This window comes from Pseudorca crassidens, chromosome 13, assembly GCF_039906515.1.
Source record: "Pseudorca crassidens isolate mPseCra1 chromosome 13, mPseCra1.hap1, whole genome shotgun sequence".
Lineage (NCBI taxonomy): Eukaryota > Metazoa > Chordata > Mammalia > Artiodactyla > Delphinidae > Pseudorca > Pseudorca crassidens.
Window position 1 is genome coordinate 84,155,288 of NC_090308.1, and position 17,622 is coordinate 84,172,909.

Below are 17,622 nucleotides of genomic sequence, written 5' to 3' on the forward strand. Positions count from 1 at the left end.
GCACATGGGATCTAGAGTGCGTGGGCTTAATTGCTGCGCAACATGTGGGATCTTATTTCCCCCATCAGGGATCACATCAATGTCCCCTGAATTGGAAGGCAGATTCTTAACCACTGGACCACCAGGGAAGTCCCATAATGAACGTTTAGGGCAAGGATGATACAACTATACTTACGTAACAATTGATGACCATCATCATATGCATTGGTTCATTTTGCAACCATACTTCCTATGCATCATTTGTACATGCAGCTTCTTTTAGTAATAATTCAAATCAAATACTAAAAATGTTTAAAAGACTAAACATTTAAAATGAGTTATTTCTGTAATTTATATATATATGTGTATATATATATATATATATATATATATATATATATATATATATATATGGGATTTACTAGTGTCTATTTTTTATCACAACCCCCAGAGACAATATATAGCTCCACTAAGTTTGCTTGATCACCTCTTCTATGTTTTTTTTGCTTCCTATGTAGGAAATCAGGTTCTTCTACTCAGGGCTAATTGTTCTGTGGAGATATTAGACCATTCCAAGTATAAAAAATACCCACAATAGATAACTTTTCCTTTCAGACTTCCCAAGTGTATACATACTAACTGACAGAGCTGGCTTCTAGGGATATTGATAGCATAATATGAGTTGGAGAAGTTTGGTTGACATCAAAAATCTGGCGTAATACATTGTATAAGCTGAACCCTGGGAGCACAACAAATTCCTTAGCTCAAGTAGTTATAGATGATAGATCAGCCTTAAATTTTATTTTGGCAAACTGGGGAGGTGAGGATTTGCCTCATTGTTAACACTTCGTGCTGTGCCTGATTCAACACTAGAGTTATGATGTAACAATCTATTTTGAAGCTCAAAACTGAGTGATGTGTCTCTCTAGATGGACTTGGGGAGATTTTGGGACCTCTTTACTTATTCAAGCCTGGGAAATACTGGCCATGTTTCCAGACTATTGTTCAGTCCCTTCTTATTATACTTCTAGGAATGCTTGTTGGTCTCATAGTTGTTCAGTGTCTGTGAATCAGAATTTTAAAGGTTTCTGTATAGCACATCTTTACTTTTTTTTTTCTTAATTTTATCTATTTATGGCTGTGTTGGGTCTTTGTTTCTGTGTGAGAGCTTTCTCTAGTTGCAGCAAGTGGGGGCCACTCTTCACCACAGTGTGCGGGCCTCTCACTATCGCGGCCTCTCTTGTTGCAGAACACAGGCTCCAGACGCACAGGCTCCGTAATTGTGGCTCACAGGCCTAGTTGCTCCGCGGCATGGGATCTTCCCAGACCAGGGCTCAAACCCATGTCCCCTGCAGTGACAGATTCTCAACCACTATGCCACCAGGGAAGCCCTGTATAGCATATCCTGATAGTAAAAAAACAAAACAAAAAACAAACAAAACAAAAGACAAAAATAAAATGGAATAATTACAATGGACACTGAAACAAAAAAATTGAATCATTACAAATAAAACATGTTAAAGGAGAATCAACAAATATGATGAAGATATGGACAATCCTTAATAATATTTATTGTAGTGTTTGCTGAGGGAAAAAAAGGAACTAATAATAATAAAATAATAAAAGTAATAAATCTCATACTCTTAAAGAAGAAATAGATTATTTTGTAGCCATGGTAACAACTCTCACCAGACTTCTTTTAAATTCACAGAATGAATCAAGAAAAATTTGTCTCAGGAAAAATACTCCTCTAGTGAAACAATCAATATCAGCTCTTCATTTCTGAGACTAGGACAATCAGGAACATGCCCATTCCAGTACACATACTTCTGAGTGTTAATCAATCAGCAACAGTCTTACACAAGTGAACACACATTTACAAATGATGTCAAACCATTTACATCTTTGAAAGTGGGCCAAATCTATACTCTCCAAAATCCTCAAATTATATCATCAGTCTACTCTTAATGTAGACACTGTACATGATCATCCTGGCTCTCCCTAAAAAATAATTTCACTTTGCTATTTATTTTAATTTTTCTTCAGATATTGAGGGTGACTTCACCATCTCCTGAAATTAGGGGAAAAAATTGAGGGGTGTGTGTTTGTACACAAATATGCAAACTGGATCTTTGATAACTTAAATAACTTAAGTTTGATAACTTCTTTAAAAGTTATTTCCTTCATTAGTAAAATAAAGATGTTGAACTATATTATGTTTGTTTTATTAGAGCTCAAGATCGTATACTCTTGTACATGCATCTGCCATTGAATTTCAGGGTAATGAATAATTTAGAAATCAATGTCTTACAATTTGCATATTAAATAAATTTAAATGAGTCATGTTTGTAGTTCAATTTACAAATTGGTATTAAAGAAAGGGGCCAACTTGAAGGAAAGGATATTGACTGACAGCATTTATGAAAATTATTATTCTGGTAAGTATTTAATTTCCAAATTAATAGTTTACTTTCCGGAAACTCTATTTGATGGTATTAAAAAAATCACAAGCAGTATGAAAGAAATCTGAAGACTTTATTTGCATGTTTCAATCTCTATCATTATACCAGATAGCAGTCAAGAGAGCTGGAGTAGTATAAGATTCAGATACATCTCTCTGAATCTTAGTTTTCACATTAATAAAAAATGAAATGAAAATACTTCAAGTTATTTGGAGATTAAATGGGAATACATATCTGTCTACAGATAGTACCTAAAAATATCTGCTGCTGTCATTTTTTCTATAATCTCAAGATATGGATTTACACATTTGATATTCTCATTTTAGTTTATGTGTTTTCATCCATTCTTCAAATAGACCTTTCATCCAAACACCATGTTTATTTTTCCAATTAATTACAGGCCTAAACCAAGGAGGAACATGTTTGTTAAACCCACTTTATTGAAATGAATCCACCCTGGGGGCAGTGAGGGCAGGAGTTCAGGAGCTGCCTCACCCTCTTTGGCTGACTGCCCCCACAGCAAGGAGCTCTTTCACCTCCCCAGTGGTCCCGCTTCCTGTGATCCTGACCTTCACATCCTTGTGGGGTCCTGTTACCTGGAGCTTGCAATATCTGCTTCAAAGAGAAGGTTCAAGATGGTAGCATAGGAAAATCCCGAACTTACATCTTCCCATGGACACAATAAATCTATAACCGTATATAGAATAACTCTCTCTGAAAGAGACTGTAAAACTGGATGAACAGAGTCTCCACAAAAAAAAGGGTGAAAGGACAGCATTAACACAAATAGAAGAAGCAGAGATATGGTTATGTCAAGGATAAAACTCCTTCTATTCTAAATGTTAATCTTGCTGGGTAGACTATCCTAGGTTGCAGGTTTTTCCCTTTCAGGACTTTGAGTATATCATGCCACTCCCTACTGGCCCATAAAGTTTTTGCAGAGAAATCAGCTAATAGCCTTATGGAGGTTTCCCTTATGACTGACACTTTGTTTTTCTCTTTCTGTCTTTAGAATCCTCTATTTTTAACTTTTGCCATTTTAATTATGATATGCCTTGGTGTGGGTCTGCTTGGCTTGATCTTGTTTGGGACGGTCTGTGTTTCCTGTACCTAGATATCTGTTTCCTTCTTTAGGTTTGGGACGTCCCTTAGGTTTGAGAGGTTTTCAGCCATAATTTCTTCAAATACATTTTTGATCTCTTTGTCTCTCTTCTTCTGGAACACCTGTTGTGCATAGGTTGGCACATCTATTTGTAGAAATACAAATTTATATTTGTATAACTGTCTGCTGTTCCGATTGGGTGATTTCCATTCTTCTATCTTCCAGATCACTTGTTTATTCTTCTGTGTCCTTCAGTCTGCTAGTCATTGTTTCTAGATTGATTTGTATCTCAGCAATCGAATTCTCTATTTTTAATTGGTTCACCTTTGTAGTTTCTAGTTCCCTGTTACAGTGATCTGCATTTCTATTGACAACCTTTCTTAAATTTGTTAGCATTTTTATTACCTCCTTTTTGAACTCAAGGTCTAGTAGACCAGCAAGGTCTCTTTCATTATTTGTTCTTTCAGGGGACTTATCTTGTTCATTTATTTGGGAGTTGTTCTGCTGCCTTTGCATTTTACTTAACTTTCCTTGTTTCTGAATTTAGGAGAAACAATTGTCTACTTTGGTCTTAAAGGGGTGTTTTTTTTATGTAGGAGTGTCCCTGTGTAGACTATGTGTCTAATATTTTTGGTGTGAGGGCTGATTTTAGTATGGAAGCCAGCCACATCTTTCCTCAGGATGTGCTGGCCATTGTCCCCTTGATAGGGGTTGTGGGTTTTGTTATAGTATCTAGAACCTGTGCTGGATGCGATGTGGGGACTCCTCTTTGTGTCTGTCACCACCCTGTGGGGACAGGGTCTGCTCCCCAGCTGTTGGAGTAGGAGCCCTGAGGTTCAGGTTTGGTCAGACTCCATTGCCCTTGAGAGTGTGCCCTGCCCCAGTGGAGGTGATGATGGAAGCAATTGAGGCCTGTGGTCACAGAACTTATGCACCACCTGTGTAGGTGTCTGTGGTTCCACTCAGAAGCAGCCCAGGGTCTCAGCCCTTTCTCTCTTATGTTCATCCCAGTTCTAGTGTAAGGCTGTGGTGTGGGCTAGGCTGGGGCTGGGGGTCAGGTCATTGTGGCTGCTGGAATTGAAGTAGCTGTGCTGCCACCTGAGATTTAGGCTGCCTTGTGGCTGACTTCTCCCAGGACCTGTCAGCCCCATATTCAGTTCTAAGCTGTGGTTGGAGTGGGTGGAGCTGGGGTGCTCTTACTGGGAAATGAACCCCTGCATACTCTTGTCCTGGGCTTGTCTGCCCCAGATTCAAAATGGCCTCTGCAGTTCCGTCTGGATCACTCACCAGGCACTTCTGTCTGTATCTGTGTATTCAGACCAAATCTTTGCCAAGATCTCAAGCCAAGATGTGGTGTAGATTGAGTGGGGTCAGGATGTTCATCCATTTAGATTGGGAAGTGAGACAAGGCAGCAGCCACCAGTGCAAGGCTCTCTCTGCCCTGACTGTTTGCACACCAGTACACGCACACACTCCTCATGAGTGGAGTCTAGGCTTCTCCAGCCTTTCTCTCTGTCTCAGTGGATTTCCCAGAAGTCATGGGGGCTCATGTCCTCTGCACAGTACCCCAGGACTGGGATGCCCAGACTGGCAAGACCCACTCACTCTCCTTCTCTTCTTTACAGATCCCTCTCAGGGACCAGGTCCTGACTGGATGCCTTTTTTATCAATCCTGCCTGCTTATGTGGAGATCTTTCTTGCAGCTTTGGTTGTATAGGAGGTCTAGTTGTATAGGTTCTAGTTAGTTTTCTGTGAGAATTGTTCTGTGAAAATATGTTGTTGTTGTTGTGTTTGTGGGGGTAGGTGAGCTCCATGTCCTCTTATTCTGCCATCTTGATCCCCCTCTTCAAAAGTAATGTATTTTTAACAAATGGTACTGCAAATTGAATAATCATTTGGACAAGTAAGGAACTGTAACACACCAAACCATAGAATGATATTAACTTGAGAGAGATGACAGACCTATGTGTAAAAACTAAAATATGTAACTTCTAGAATAAAACATAAGAAAATATCTTTGTAATATTTGTTGGAAAAAGATTTCCTAGATCAAATGCAAAATCAGTAACAATAAAATAAAAGAAATTAATAATATAAACTTTATCAAAATTAAAAGTCCATCTCAAATCACCCAAAAAAGGAAACTTTAGAAATGGCAAGAAAGCCACAGAATGAGAGAAATTATTTGCAAAAACAAATACTTAACAAGGAACTTATTTCCTGAATATTTTCAAAACATTAACGACACTTTAATAATAATAAAAAAAAAAACATGTAACCCAGTTTTAAAAAGAAATTTCACTTACTTCTGGCTTTGCCTCTGACATGTAAAGGGTTGGAAATCATCATTCCTGTTCTTACAATAAAGTAAAAGCTAAAATAACTGAAAAATCAATAAATTCTTCTGGGACTTTTCAGAAAATTAAAGTCACAGGGAAAGCTGCCACCACAAAATCTGTAGAGATAGGTGTATATAGAGAAACACAGCTGAAATGTGCTTCCCTGTAGGAGAAGCCACTGCAGCCATAAGCTGGTGGCATAAATGATGGAGGATGCCATTAGTCAATGCTGGAGCTGAAATGTAAATTAGTGTGATTGTGAAACTCTTGGTGGTCTCAGTCTTGGGGAGCTTCCACACTTCTCTGTGTTTTGACTCCAGGAACTCCAGAAGTTTCTCACTGAAAGGAGTCAGAAAAACCCTATATGTTCCTATCAGAGGGTGGGGATAGATGATCATTTTGAAATATGTCCAGAGAGTTCTCCCTTACAAGGGCCTCCTAAGCAAGGGAAAGAGCTTTCTGGATCCTTATCCTACAGGAGGAAGGAAGGGGAAATAACCAAATTCCATACACTCCTAGATGTCCTGTTTCACCCAAGGGGGAAAAAAAGGCTGAGAAACACTCATGAAGGTCACAGCTAAAGGATGCAGCACCAATAAAGGACTGAGATACAATCATAGGATTATATATTACTTCCCATATCAGCAGAGCACCAATAGAATAACAGTGTATTATAGCTGAAAATCTTTAAGGTTCAGACTCTATTTAAGAAGATGTTTTCAGAGAAATTCAGACAAAAGGAAAAGGGAAAACAATAGAGGAAATTGAAGCCTCTGACATCTACAACTATGGAAACACTAAACACAGACCAATTCCTAGCCAGATTAAAATAAAATCTCACACTAAAGGCCTATTTATGTGAGTTCCTATTATTTGACACATCATATCCAGCTTTCAAAAAAATTACAAGCCATACTGGAAGGCAAGTAAAAACACACCTGAAGAGACAAAGCAATCACAAAACCAGACTCATAGATAGCAGAGCTTTTGAAATTACCAGACCAGGATTAAAAAAAAAAAAACTACAAATAATATGTTAAAAACTTTATTGGGAAAATTAGACAACATGTGCTAATAGATGGCTAATGCAAGTGAAGAAAAACTCTAAGGAAGACTTAAAATAAAATTTTATAAATTAAATACTCTGTAATAGAAACAAAGAATGCCTTTGATTTATTCATCAGTATACTGGACACACCAAAGGATAGTGTCAGTGAGCTTGAAAATTTATCAATAGAGATTTCACAAATTGAAACACAAAAAGAAAAAAGAATTTAACAACAGAACAGAATACACAAAAATTGTGTGACAATTCCAGAAGATGTAATACATGCATTGTTGGAATATCAGAAGAGACAGGGAGCATAAGAAATGTCTGAAATAACAACAGCTAAGAAATTTTCAAAATTAATGACAGACACTAAGCCTCAGGTCCAGGAAGCTCAAAGAACCCCAGGCAGGTTAAATACCAAAAACAAAACAAAACAACAAAAGAAAAACAACAAAAAATCCAATAAAAAACTGAACGTAATCATATCATATTCAAATGGTGGAATTCTAAGGATGAAGGGAAATCTTGAAATCAGCTACAGAGAACAAAGAATGTTTTACACATACAGAAACAAGGATAAGAACTACTTTGGTTCTACTCACCAGAAACCATGCAAGCAAGAGAGTGAGTGAAATACTTAAAGTGTTAAAAGAAAAAACAAATCATATTAGCTAGCAACACTGGAAAAACATCCATTTGCTTATTAATTCAAATGCTGTACAATAATTAATTTGAAAAATTCCTATTCATGAAAAAAAGAAGAAATGGAGTGCTCTTGCATTATCAGCCAGTCACAAAGTAATGCATACTGTATGTTTTCTTTCATATAAAGTTAAAAACCACTATGTTGTTAAAAATCAAGGTAGTAATTATAATTGGGAAGAAAGGGTGATTACTAAAAGGAGGGTGGTGGGTGGGCTTCCGAGATGTTGGCAGTATTCTATTTCTTGACTTTTGTGGTTTTCATTGCTGTATTCACTTTTTGGTAACTCTTAGAGTTGTATATTTACTATTTGTAAATTTTTCTGAAAGCATGTCATACAACAATTTAAAAACTTAAAGTTCTGAAAGTCATTTAAACAACCTAGCCATATATTCAGGCAAAATAAAATACGTTCTGCGCTCACCCCCAATTGTGGCTTAGGACTTGTGGTCGAGCCAAAGTCATGTAAGTGAACTTGACCAGCCCGTATAACAGACGGTCTCCGGGTGCTGCTTCTGTGAAGATCTTGCAGGATTAGTTGGTGTTCACGCTGCTAAAGAATTATCCTCAAATCTCTGAATCAACATAAAGAATATTATAAAAATTATAGGAAGTTCTAGATCCTAATAACCTACAATTTTATACCATGTTAATATTCAATAAAATATAACAGCATGGAGTCTTTCTTTTGAAATATAAGAACACTTTTTGATTTACATAAATATACAATAATTAGAACTTTCAGAGTTTAATTAAATATCCCAATTTTCTTTCATCTTCCATCTCCACTGTCAGTCGTGAAACAAGTGTGTAATTTTTGGATATTCATTAATGTTTAAATGTTGTTTCTTTAATAAGATTTTGACCTGAATGATCCATTCAACTCTGTAAACTATAATCAGTCATGTAACAAAACAATTTTAATTATGACTCATCTAGCTCTATAAAAGGCCTTAACATTTGCAAATTCAAAGTGAATAGTCCATTTAAACCCGTTTTATCTCAGAGTCATTCTAATTTTCAACTCTGGAGTTTGATCTCTAGGTATGTCTATAGCTTCAAATGATACTTAGATTAAAAATCATGAGACACTGTAGCATTTATTGAATTCAAAAGATTAATCTTTCTGTTTCTTTGATCTCTTTCCTCTTATGTTCAAGAAGATATTAACATATACATTCTGGTTTATTTATCTATAGTAGCCTATGTGGTAAATGAGAGAATATCTATAAGTTCAGTGTGTTTATTTGTTTAAAATGTGTCAATATGTATAATATTCCTTCCTCAGTTTTTAATGTTTTTACAAAGCTGGGAAAGAATACTGCCAATCAAATTTCTTGAGATTTACATTCTTTGGACTAAGTTTGTGTTTCTGCTTTGGAGTACTCCTAACTGCATATTAAAAGCGAGTTTATTTATTTATTTTTAATCCTAAAATGAATTATTCTGCTTGAACAGGCCAAGCTGTTCTGAGTAGTCTACTGTTGACAATGTTTAACTAAAATCGAGAAAGAGAAGATAAGGGTTCCTGGTATTGTTTGTTGAAATATTAATACCAATTTCAGCTGTAAAAATGATAAGTACTTTAATATAGATAGCTTGTTCCTCACCAAACTTTGCAGTACTCTTTATTCTATCCATGCAGGAATATTCCCAGCAGACAGATTTAATCTCACAAAAGTTATGGGTTACTAAAATGTGGCTATCTTACAAATGTCTCCAAAGACTTTACAGCCAAAGTTTGTAAGCTGCATTTCACATCCTTTAAAATCCCACGTATATTTTCCTAATAAGTAATAATTTTTAAAAGAAGTATATTGATTTTAAGGTATACTTCACATGTGCACCTTTTAGATCCTTATTTGTATATCAATTGTGTAGAATTTTTTTGTTTGTTTTGTCTGTTTCTGTTGTGTGTGTGTCCGTACTTTTTTTCTAAATACATTCAAAAGAACTGCACAGAGTCAAGCAGCATAAATTATGGAGGATTACAGAGTTAAACTGTTGAACTGAACTTGGATGGGAGAAATATCTGGTGCTAATTCGTTGGCAGAGAGGCTCTGTGCCATGTGCTGTGTGTATGCTGATAATAAAGCATTATATGGGGCCAATGCCACTTCAGTTTCATGAGCTTTTTATGTGATATGGCACATCAAATCTGGAAGCACAAGCACAGGACCATCTGGAAAGTGTACCAGTCAGGAATTTGATTTTATTTGAAATAAAACAATGTAGGTCAATATTAGTTGTAATTAAAGGTCAAACAAAGATCCACAGTGGAAACATATACAAATGCAATGTTTCCATGTATGGATCTTTATTTGAATAGATTTATGTATTACTATTAATAATACAAATAACATGAATGAATTATATGGAAGCAAAACAAAATTGCATTTGGAAAATCATTGAAGACAATTTTTAAACCCCTAGTGATTCTGGGTCACCAATTAGTGGAAGGAAAAATTACTCAATAAATGATATTAAAGCAATTTTGAAAAAAGAAAGTAGAATTTTAGTTCATTTCAAACCACAATAAACTGCAGATGTACTTAAAACTTAGAAAAATAAATCTTATAAGGTCTACATCATTTTATAGTAGGTAAATGCACACAGTATTTTCACTGCCCTAAAAAATTCTGAGCTCTGCCTATTTACCTTCTCCCCCAAACCCCTCGAAACCACTGATGTTTTTATGTCTCCATAGTTTTGCATTTTCCAGAATGTCATATAGTTCGAATCATACAGTATGTAGTGTTTCAGATTGGCTTCTTTCACTTTGTGATACGTATTTAAGTCTCCTCCAGGCCATGGCTTGGTAGCTCATTTCTTTTTAAAACTGCATAATATTCTTTTGTCTGGATGTAGCACAGTTCATCCATTCACCCATCAAAGGACATCTTAGTTGCTTCTAAGTTTTGGCAATTATAAGTAAAGCTGTTACAAACATTGTGTGCAGGTTTTTGTGTGAATGTAAGCTTTTAACTCCTTTGGGTAACTATCAAAAAGTGCCATGGCTGGATCGTAAGGTAAGAGTATGATTATATGGTAAGAAACCACCAAACTATCTTTTAGAGTGGCTATAACATTTGTCTTGCTACCTTGCTCTTGGTTTTAGTGTCTTGGCAACCTTGCTATACAGCGTGTTTGTGTTTTCTGAAGAAAACACCTGTTTTTGTCCACTAACAATCTCCCTTTGCTTAAGATAGTTGAAAGGATTTCTTTATGTCACTTTAAAATATTATTGATTACTTAGGAAATGTTTTAGAATATACATTCTTTGTTTTTTTTTCCTTTTTAGTAGAATGATTAAACAGTATTTATATCCAATGTAAGTATTTTTTAATGTACAACTGATTCATTTTGCAGAACTTCTATGGCATAATTTTCTATGCTGTAGAGTGATGCTGGCTTAAAATTATATAAAGATGTATTGTGATTCTGGCTATTTGTAGAGTAAACTGTTACTTTTTAAAGCATCACTGCTTTATCCATCTTCTTCTTTGGCACCACAAAAGGGAATTATAGAATTTACCTGACTTGAAGGGTTGATAAACACTAGCAGAGCCTTACTGAAAGAAGAGCATGAAAATGACCAACATTTCCCAAACTTTAAGGATCCTAAGTATGTATTGCATTATTAACTAGAATTTCTTGGAATCTTACTGTAACCATAATTTGTTATCTCATTCCTTTTGGCCTAATTTAGAAATAAAAGACCATGTGAACTAATGTGGTCCAGAGAGGTTACATGACTGACAGAGTCCTGGAGCTAGTAAGTGATAGAATATAGAGACCTGGTTTCCTGTGTAACTGCATGGGTTTATGGAAAGTAGAACTTCTAAGTTTTCACTGTGTCTTCCTTCAACTCAAAGCATAGTGGGGACGTGGTGACAAATGGAATTCAACACCTGGTTTATCTACGCAGCTAAGGGTATATTTCCAGCTATTTCCAAATAACTCATTCTGCAGTTAGAGTTCTTTGAGCTTTTCCTGAGGTTGCAATCTTCTAACAGTAGATCTTATCTTTCTTTCTTTTGATTTTCTCACTACTCAGGTTTATGTTAATAAAATCTTTTCATCTTACATTAGCCCTGCACTAAGTGTAAATCTCTTGCAACAATATAATAGAATAGAATTCATTAATATTAAAATGGATTAAAGTCATTTTAGGCACTCTGGTCCGGAAATCATTCATACTTGTCAGACAATTGAGATAAAACTGATGATTCTTATCAAGAAAATGCTCTATGAGTAGTAGTACTTAAGGTTCAAATTATCTCAATCATGTCATTTAATATATTGGTATTAATTCATTCATTAATACATGAAACATTAAATTGATATAATCACCCAAAACTTCACGGGATATTCATCAGTATAGGTAGTTGTAATGTAAAATATGTCTGCTTTGGAGAAAGAGGTTGCCGTATTTCTTACAAAGTAGAATTTGTCATATTGGTGTGTGGCATTATTTCAGCAAGCCTATTTCCATCTTGTTCTTAGCTCTGTAACTTTGGAAGATTTATTTTTTCAGTGATGATTAGGTAGAAGTGGTAATATTTCCACAGAAAATGTAAGAGAATATATTAGCTTATGTAAAGTAAGAGTTTGACAGAAAATTAGTGTTGCTTAAGAGAATGCCACTTCTTTTCCAGGTAACTAAGGAAAGAAAAGTAAAGCAGTATGATTATTAGGTGATACAATCTTTTAGTATATGCATAATTTGGGGGGATATCTATACCTTATTCTTTACATTTCATGTAAATGCTTCATAGCACATTAATTTTAGATGCATAAAAACAGCATGTTCTATTATAATGTTTCAGAAGTGTGGGCAGAACAGCAGTGTGACTCTCCCATGTGAAATTATGTTTGATGATAGAATGTAAATATGTTTTGAATATTGAAGTTTGTGTTGATAAAATGTATAACAGTATAGTGAAATCAAAATATCTTTCCTCCTGTGAGAAGTAAGTTCTTGTGTAAATGCCTTTTCTATGGAAAACAATGCAATAAAATGATGTTCAGAATATATTAAATACATACAAATTTATAATATGCCATAAATAATTTACCTTATACCTCTGAATAAGACATATGAGTCTTAAAGAAAATTAAAAGGAAGCCTCATGTAGTTTTTAAATTAGCAAGTCATCATATTTGGTTTTCTAAATTCTCATCAGATTTTAGGCTACCATTTTGCTACTTAGAATGAAGCACATATATCTCAAATTTGAGAGTCCTTCAAGATTAACCAACAAATAGAATAAAGAATCAATAGTGATGGGGAAATTAACATACTGAAACATACAATTTGGACCTTAATATATGTACGTTTCTTACACAGAGATGTACTGTGTAGTCAAATTTTGTTTATTTAGCTTTGTGTTAAAAATCTATAAAATGTTGATTTTCTTGTTGCTCTGTTCAAAAGGTAGGGTATGGGAAGTAGGGTGTGTGTGTGTGTGTGTGTGTGTGTGTGTATAAATAAATAAATAAAAGTATGTATCTATATAATTTTGTTAACGTTATATTAAAGACATGATGGTCTTTAAATCAATACCATACTGAAAATGTGAGAAGAAGAAATATTCCTTTGTGAACAAAGACTTATTTATATGTGTGATGGTTAATTGTATTCAGGGTGTGTTTCTCAGGATGTTTTTAGATGAAATTAACATTTGAGTCATTAGAGTAAGTAAAGCAGATTGTTCTCTAGGGAGAATGTGGTGGCCCCCATACGATCAACTGGAAGTCTGAATACAATGAAAATGTCAACCTTATCCTATGAATAAGGGAATTTCTTCTTCCTGATTATTTGAGCTAGGAAGTCAGCTTCTTCCTGTCTTTGGATTTTAATTAAATCATTTGTTCTTCTTGGTTGTCAAGCCTGCTGGATTTCAGACTGGAGCTACACCATCATCTCTCCTGGTCTCCAATCTCTCAACTGCTGATCTTGGGAACTCTCAACCTACATAAAGTTAGGAACCAATTCCTTATAATAAATCTCTCAATAGATAGATAGATAGATAGATGGACTGATAGATAGATAGACAGATATTGTTTGTTCTGTTTCTCTGAGAATCCTGACTAATACATGATGAAATGACAATATTTGTATTGATCCCCTTTTGCCAAGATGAGGTATTGGAGAATGCTCACCTCTCTTAAAAATTTTCAAGAGTAAAAAGCAATCTACAGGCCTCATCTCTCATACACATCATATATGGCACATATTACTTCTCTCACAAAAGAATTTCAAACTGAAAGAGGATGGAAAAGTAGGGAAGTGACTTATGAAGAAAATAGTAAGGGCATTCTGGGGAACTGATATACAAATTCTTCACCCTGACCCTAGGTTTATTTGGCTGCTTAAATGAGTCTGAAAACCATAGTCAAGGAGTTAGGGTAAAACCATGAAAGTGTGGCAGCACCAGCCCAGTAAGGAAGATTTCAAACATTAGTGCAACCAACTGTATGTGCTGAGTCTATGGGTACCCTACTGTTTTATAGGCATCCATTCATACAACAAGATATTGACTGAACATGTATTGTGTGTTAGGCAGGTACTGCTGTAAGTTTTGTGGGTAAACTTCCAAGAAGAAAAAACACAAAGTTCTGCTCTTACGCAGCTTATGTTTCAAGAAGGAACACTGTCAATTAATTAAAAACAACAACAACAAAACACTTTTACAAAAAACACCTCAAAATAAATGGTAACACTGGAACTGTGACTTAAACACACACTGTGATGTCATGGAATGTGGTGAGTGAAAGAACAACTGGTACAGATGTCATTAGGCAGAACAATGATCTTTTTGCCTGTGTATCCAGGCAAAAGAAGGCATGTGATTAAGCACAGGAGAGTGAGTGTCTTAGTTTGGGTTCCTAGGTGCAGTTTTTTGCATGATTTTTTGAGGAAGTTAAAAATAACCTGTAAAGGGGATGGTGAAGTAAAATAGGGAAGGGGAAACTCTGAGCAAGGATGTGGGCTCTGGAGCACGAACAGCAGGTGCAGGTTCACATCCCCTTGAAGCAACATGGCTGGTCATTTACGTCCAGTTTCAGTTAGTCACTGACTGGGGGAACCATCCATCAGGGGGCCTAACTTTCCTTCCCAGATGGCTCCTGTCACCTGAGGGCAATTATATGAAGGAAGGTGGATCTGTAAATCCGTAGCAGTCAACACTAACATGAGATGGGGGATAAGTGCACCAGCTGGGGAAAAGGGATCTGGGTGGGACACACAGCTTTGATTTTGGTCGGAGGTGTTCATGAGGAAAGTGGAAAGGCGAAAGACATGTACAGCTTTAACTCAGAGTAAATAATTTAGGTCTTATTCCAAGAGCAATAGAAACCCTTGGAGAGTATTAAATTTAAAAAAGGCATGACATGGTTTACATTTTTAAAAGTTCACAATGAATGGTGAGTGGAAAAAGGGATTGGTAAGAATAAACACGTAGATATAAGTTATGAAATAAATGCAGGATTCTTGTCAAGTGATGGTGTTGGCTTGAGTGATTGGTATTAGTGGAAATGGGAAAAACTGTGCATAAATTTCCTGTGATGAAGAACAGAGAAATGAGTCAATAAATGGATATGTGAAATCAAAGGATTTTTAAAAAATTAATTGAATTATTAGAACATATTTATTTATGGTAATAGTCCAGATGTGAAGGATTTCTTTCTAGAGAAAGAAGGAATTATTTTGGAAGTCACTTCCTTGATAAGGCAAGAAAAAATGAAATGCAGAATACAAGTGAAAGTGCTGAAATTTCAAATAGATCAGAGTTCTGTGTAGGTGAGTGATATAATAGATTTCTGAGTATGATTTCAAGGTCCAAAATTTATTGTTGTTTTTTTCATTCACACCTAAAGTGGCATTTAAGTTCAGTTAATGGGTGAATGGATGGATGAATGTCACACATTTATATATTTTTAAAAAATGTTAAATGTAATTTATTTGAAACTAAGTTATCAATTATTTTACTTTGCTTGAAAGACAAACATCCCAAGTGCAAGTTTTAACCACAAAAAGATAAGAAAACCATTTACTGATCACACCATTAGAAACCAGGTGTTGGAACTATAGAAACCAAAAGGACAACATTGCTTTTAAGAGCACTCAGTGTAGAGGAAGAGAGAGACCAACATGCTAGGGATTGCAATGCAGCAAGTACCATATTGGTGATAATATAGAACGCATTTGAAAGTTCTGTAATATGACCTAAGCATTAATGGTAAAGTCCAAGAAATAACATGAAGGTTTATGCTTAGAACTATAATTAGTTTAGTTTTGCCAGAACATGTAGTAGGCAATGAGGTGACAAAAGGTGGAGATAGAGAGGTAGGCAGAGACCAGGTCACAGTGAGCCCCATAAGCCATGCTTCGAGGTCTGACTTTAAAGTGCCCAAGGAGAGTTTCTAAGTGGAGAAGGCCATGGAAAAATGCCAGTAAATACAAAGAGATGGATTAAAGTGTGAAAACGTGGCACATTACCTTTACCTAGGAGCTTCATAGTTTTGTTTATCCTACCAAAGGCTTATCTTGCAAAGCGTGATGAATGGCTCTATTATTCCATGGGGAACATAGAAGAGTAGATGAAGGAAAGGAGGGAAACCAATCCAGAGGTGTAAGTATTTAACAATGAGCCTAGAGAGAAGATACTGAACAATACACATAAGGGCTATTGTGAAACGAGGGTTTCTTGTTTGCTAGTTCTTTTTATTACCTCAACTGCCTTCAGAACTATATTTCTCACTGTAAGGCATAATTACAGCTATACAAAACCACTCTCCTCAGTAAACTAATGAGTCAGAAAGATACAGAAATTCAACGAGATTCTTTATACCTTTAGTGATTGAGAGAAAATTATAAAACAGATGTTTTGCATTAAGGTGCATCATAAAAGGTGACCTAACATAACCTTTAGGATTTTACTATGAAAACAACAGCAATTTATTTACCAACCAAGCAAAGTATAGGCAACAGACCAACACCTGGGAAAGAGGCTGTAGTGAAGGAACGATTCTATACTCTAAACAATACTAACCCAACTCATCCTAAATATATTTATTTAGACAAGGTAGCTTTCATTCTCTAGGTGAAAGAAAATTGGCATTTGGAACCCTAAGAGGAACAAATCCTCTGCTAATGTGTACATCCAACATAATTGCTGGGCAAAAGCAAGTTAGATTAGAATTCAAAAGTTGCACATGGTGGGACAAGTGGTTTTGTAGTCCTCAGTGATCTATAAAATCAAATGCAGCAATGGATCAAGCAGAATCAAGGTTGCCTGAGAAATCTCAGCACAAGTACAAGTCATTACAAACCCTATTGAAAAACCCCTTGGCGCAATGACTAGGCCTAAGTCCAGATTGAAAATTTAAAAATAATTGACTCTGAGGGAGATGGGTGATCAGCTGTGCACAACTTTTATATAAAACTCTTGCTGAGGCAACTGTAGTTTACATGGGAACACTGGAGTGGAATTGTTTTCTAAAAGGGAGAGGATGTACTTTTCTGTTACCATGAGACAAGAATTATATAATTTATATTTCAAATATGACTGGAAAATATGGAGTGTCAAACATAGTAGGCCTTTGGCATTTCACATTCCACAAAAAGTTTTTCAATAATAAATGGAAATGAAATAGGAAAATCCCAATACCCCTTATATGTATACACACACTCCATACATTTTAGTTTATCCGAAATACTTTTACACCATGTACGTAGACCTTGAGTTTACATAAATTGCATGCATTCTAAGATAATCATCTAGTCATTCATGCATCTTCTTTGCTAGTTTAGCCAAAATAATTTCTTATTTATCTATCTATCTATCTATTATCTATCCTCTTTAAAATGTAAGCTTCTTTAGGCAAAAATTGTTTCATTTTTCTTGTTGTTTTTGCTTTTTTTTGAAAGCCTTCAGTCATTTTACATTTTGACAACAATGAAAATGTTTGTGGGCTTAATG